This window comes from Schistocerca serialis, unplaced genomic scaffold, assembly GCF_023864345.2.
Source record: "Schistocerca serialis cubense isolate TAMUIC-IGC-003099 unplaced genomic scaffold, iqSchSeri2.2 HiC_scaffold_62, whole genome shotgun sequence".
In the NCBI taxonomy this organism is placed as follows: domain Eukaryota; kingdom Metazoa; phylum Arthropoda; class Insecta; order Orthoptera; family Acrididae; genus Schistocerca; species Schistocerca serialis.
In genome coordinates this window covers 37,501-42,711 of record NW_026048211.1, presented here as the reverse complement: position 1 = coordinate 42,711, position 5,211 = coordinate 37,501, and the positions used below count along the sequence as shown (strand labels likewise).

At 55.6% G+C, this 5,211-nt stretch overlaps 2 non-coding genes across 2 annotated transcripts; both read left to right on the top strand.

The window, feature by feature from the left end:
• Positions 1-2,711: 2,711 nt before the first annotated feature.
• On the top strand, positions 2,712-4,625 carry LOC126448649 (small subunit ribosomal RNA). The gene has a single exon (XR_007584184.1). It is a non-coding gene; the product is annotated as a small subunit ribosomal RNA (ribosomal RNA).
• A 351-nt stretch (positions 4,626-4,976) lies between these two features.
• LOC126448656 (5.8S ribosomal RNA) lies at positions 4,977-5,131 on the top strand. The gene has a single exon (XR_007584190.1). It is a non-coding gene; the product is annotated as a 5.8S ribosomal RNA (ribosomal RNA).
• Positions 5,132-5,211: the final 80 nt, after the last annotated feature.

Here is a 5,211-nt window from a genome sequence, read left to right as displayed (position 1 = left end):
TAACCTAACCTATGTTGCGCCTTAACCTAACCTATGTTGCGCCTTAACCTAACCTATGTTGCGCCTTAACCTAACCTATGTTGCGCCTTAACCTAACCTATGTTGCGCCTTAACCTAACCTATGTTGCGCCTTAACCTAACCTATGTTGCGCCTTAACCTAACCTATGTTGCGCCTTAACCTAACCTATGTTGCGCCTTAACCCAACCTATGTTGCGCCTTAACCCAACCTATGTTGCGCCTTAACCCAACCTATGTTGCGCCTTAACCCAACCTATGTTGCGCCTTAACCCAACCTATGTTGCGCCTTAACCCAACCTATGTTGCGCCTTAACCCAACCTATGTTGGGCCTTAACCCAACCTATGTTGCGCCTTAACCCAACCTATGTTGCGCCTTAACCCAACCTATGTTGCGCCTTAACCCAACCTATGTTGCGCCTTAACCCAACCTATGTTGCGCCTTAACCCAACCTATGTTGCGCCTTAACCCAACCTATGTTGCGCCTTAACCCAACCTATGTTGGGCCTTAACCCAACCTATGTTGGGCCTTAACCCAACACACGTTGGGCCTTAACCCAACACACGTTGGGCCTTAACCCAACACACGTTGGGCCTTAACCCAACACACGTTGGGCCTTAACCCAACACACGTTGGGCCTTAACCCAACACACGTTGGGCCTTAACCCAAACACACGTTGGGCCTTAACCCAACACACGTTGGGCCTTAACCCAACACACGTTGGGCCTTAACCCAACACACGTTGGGCCTTAACCCAACACACGTTGGGCCTTAACCCAACACACGTTGGGCCTTAACCCAACACACGTTGGGCCTTAACCCAACACACGTTGGGCCTTAACCCAACACACGTTGGGCCTTAACCCAACACACGTTGGGCCTTAACCCAACACACGTTGGGCCTTAACCCAACACACGTTGGGCCTTAACCCAACACACGTTGGGCCTTAACCCAACACACGTTGGGCCTTAACCTGCTCTGTAATTGTCATACGACGCGTTAAATTAGTGTAGTGTTGCCTAACTGCAACCCCCCGCAATATAGTTTGCTACTCGCACTGCCCGGTCCCCAGTGTATCGCTTCATGTTAAACACCTTGCAGCTATACACTGTAATGTGGATGGCAGCAGGACGTACATGCTCAATGCCCTTTGCAGTTGTTCATTGGCATTTGCAGTTGTTCATTGGCATTCGCATGGCGAAGCACTTAGCCTACGCTGTGGTACGGCCTGTGTCAACTGTCCGCTGATGTTGTACGTCCAAATCACACACTGTACTGCACATTGGTCCTCATGTACTGAATGATACATCGTGGTACATGTGACCGTACAACGACTGCGCCAACAACGGCGAACCATGCGGTCCAAATGTTGTGCACTCAGCTACGTGTCGTCTCCCTATAAGAGCTGGATTGCAGTGTGGTATGCCCTGGATGGCGATCAGCATGAGCCGTCTGTTGATGTAGTGGCGCGTGTTGTCAGACGTAGTCGTCTCTTCTCACACACCGTGATAGCATGGTGCACTGCGTTCCACATCTGCGACATGCGACAGAGGCCGGGTTGACAGTCGTTCGCGCAATGGACATCGCATACGTACGGGGGCCACCTTCCACGTGTTCGCGAAGCGTGCACATGTTGTTGCGTGTATGTGGGCAGACATAGTGTGTCGTGACACCTGACACAGGCATGCAACAATCGTTGAATTTGCAAATGGCGATGGACGCCTACGTTTGCTGGTGACGTTACGCAAATGAACAACTGGTAAACCGTTGTGGTGCGGTTGTTCTCGCTAGAGGTGAATCAGTGATGGCGACGATCGGTTGAGCTACCAACCGGTTGTTCCAGCGATACCCACCATGCCCACGAACGTGAATGGCATCTGGGTGTGAAGCGATACGCGGCGGTGGCTGGGTGGGACCGTCCCCGGCCGGTGAGGGGGGGGCCTCCGGCGTGCTGGCCGCGCGGTGCGTGGGCGCACGCGCTACAGCCGGCTGGTGGGGGCGGCCAGTGGCAGGCGCGCCGGCCGACGGAGGCGGCAGGCGGCGCAGCTGCGCGCCGGCGCACCCTGCACGCGGCGCCGTGCGGCCAAAGTAGGTCCTCGCGGGCCCGGTGCGAAGCGCGGTGGACATCTGCAGTGTGCTGGTCCGATTGAGGACTGTGTGCGCTGAGGATGCGCCGCCGCCGGCGCTCGGCGCCGCGACGCCGTCTGCTGCTCGGTCGCCTCTGCGGTTCTCGCAGGTGGTTTGTATCGCAGCTGTGCGGACGTGTTGGCGCGTGCGCTGTGCTGGGAGAGTTCGCTTCGGCACCCAAGTGGGGCTTTTGTCCTTCTGTGGCGCTGGCGTTGGAGCTGCCGGTCACCGTAGGTGGCGCGTGTTGTCTCCCGCCGGCAATGCCACGACAGCACGCTCCCGGGCCTCTGTCGGCAGCGGGCAAGCTCAGTTGGGAGCACGGGTGGTCGCACCTAAAGCGTCTACTCGCCAAACCCCGGGCGATTGCGCCTCTCTCGAACCCGACCAAGTACTTAGGACGGCGCTGCGCGCCGCCGGGACCTGAGAGGGTTTCGAGGTGTATGGTGCAGGGGAGCTCAGCCTCCTCCTGTTTGCAGAATAATTGAGCGGACGCTTGCGTGTTCGCGCGGGCCCCCGGGACACACTCCCGGGCGGCCGGCTGCTCAGCTCTAGTTGACGCAGCTCCCTGGTTGATCCTGCCAGTAGTCATATGCTTGTCTCAAAGATTAAGCCATGCATGTCTCAGTACAAGCCGCATTAAGGTGAAACCGCGAATGGCTCATTAAATCAGTTATGGTTCCTTAGATCGTACCCACGTTACTTGGATAACTGTGGTAATTCTAGAGCTAATACATGCAAACAGAGTCCCGACCAGAGATGGAAGGGACGCTTTTATTAGATCAAAACCAATCGGTCGGCTCGTCCGGTCCGTTTGCCTTGGTGACTCTGAATAACTTTGGGCTGATCGCACGGTCCTCGTACCGGCGACGCATCTTTCAAATGTCTGCCTTATCAACTGTCGATGGTAGGTTCTGCGCCTACCATGGTTGTAACGGGTAACGGGGAATCAGGGTTCGATTCCGGAGAGGGAGCCTGAGAAACGGCTACCACATCCAAGGAAGGCAGCAGGCGCGCAAATTACCCACTCCCGGCACGGGGAGGTAGTGACGAAAAATAACGATACGGGACTCATCCGAGGCCCCGTAATCGGAATGAGTACACTTTAAATCCTTTAACGAGTATCTATTGGAGGGCAAGTCTGGTGCCAGCAGCCGCGGTAATTCCAGCTCCAATAGCGTATATTAAAGTTGTTGCGGTTAAAAAGCTCGTAGTTGGATTTGTGTCCCACGCTGTTGGTTCACCGCCCGTCGGTGTTTAACTGGCATGTATCGTGGGACGTCCTGCCGGTGGGGCGAGCTGAAGGCGTGCGACGCGCCTCGTGCGTGCTCGTGCGTCCCGAGGCGGACCCCGTTGCAATCCTACCAGGGTGCTCTTGAGTGAGTGTCTCGGTGGGCCGGCACGTTTACTTTGAACAAATTAGAGTGCTTAAAGCAGGCAAGCCCGCCTGAATACTGTGTGCATGGAATAATGGAATAGGACCTCGGTTCTATTTTGTTGGTTTTCGGGAACCCGAGGTAATGATTAATAGGGACAGGCGGGGGGCATTCGTATTGCGACGTTAGAGGTGAAATTCTTGGATCGTCGCAAGACGAACAGAAGCGAAAGCATTTGCCAAGTATGTTTTCATTAATCAAGAACGAAAGTTAGAGGTTCGAAGGCGATCAGATACCGCCCTAGTTCTAACCATAAACGATGCCAGCCAGCGATCCGCCGCAGTTCCTCCGATGACTCGGCGGGCAGCCTCCGGAAACCAAAGCTTTTGGGTTCCGGGGGAAGTATGGTTGCAAAGCTGAAACTTAAAGGAATTGACGGAAGGGCACCACCAGGAGTGGAGCCTGCGGCTTAATTTGACTCAACACGGGAAACCTCACCAGGCCCGGACACCGGAAGGATTGACAGATTGATAGCTCTTTCTTGATTCGGTGGGTGGTGGTGCATGGCCGTTCTTAGTTGGTAGTTGGTGGAGCGATTTGTCTGGTTAATTCCGATAACGAACGAGACTCTAGCCTGCTAACTAGTCGCGTGACATCCTTCGTGCTGTCAGCGATTACTTTTCTTCTTAGAGGGACAGCGGCTTCTAGCCGCACGAGATTGAGCAATAACAGGTCTGTGATGCCCTTAGATGTTCTGGGCCGCACGCGCGCTACACTGAAGGAATCAGCGTGTCTTCCTAGGCCGAAAGGTCGGGTAACCCGCTGAACCTCCTTCGTGCTAGGGATTGGGGCTTGCAATTGTTCCCCATGAACGAGGAATTCCCAGTAAGCGCGAGTCATAAGCTCGCGTTGATTACGTCCCTGCCCTTTGTACACACCGCCCGTCGCTACTACCGATTGAATGATTTAGTGAGGTCTCGGACTGGTACGCGGCATTGACTCTGTCGTTGCCGATGCTACCGGAAAGATGACCAAACTTGATCATTTAGAGGAAGTAAAAGTCGTAACAGGTTTCCGTAGGTGAACCTGCGGAAGGATCATTACCGACTAGACTGCATGTCTTTCGATGTGCGTGTCGTGTCGCGCAACACGCTACCTGTACGGCTCGCAGTAGCCGTGCGCCGCGTGCGGAACCACGCGTGCTTCTCAAAACTAACGCCAATGTTGTGTGGTACGAGCGCTGAAGCGCTGGAGCGGCTGGCCTGCGGCACCTGGCGCCTGGCGCCGGTTTTGAATGACTTTCGCCCGACTGCCTGTCCGCTCCGGTGTGGAGCCGTACGACGCCCATCGGCCGTGAGGCCGTTGGACACAGAACGCTTGAACAGGGGCCGCCACACGCCTACGTCCCGCCTATGCAACTGTCTTGAAAGAGACAGTGGAAACTAAGAAAAGATCACCCAGGACGGTGGATCACTCGGCTCGTGGGTCGATGAAGAACGCAGCAAATTGCGCGTCGACATGTGAACTGCAGGACACATGAACATCGACGTTTCGAACGCACATTGCGGTCCATGGATTCCGTTCCCGGGCCACGTCTGGCTGAGGGTCGGCTACGTATACTGAAGCGCGCGGCGTTTGCCCCGCTTCGCAGACCTGGGAGCGTCGCGGCCGCCTGTGGGGCCGGCCGCG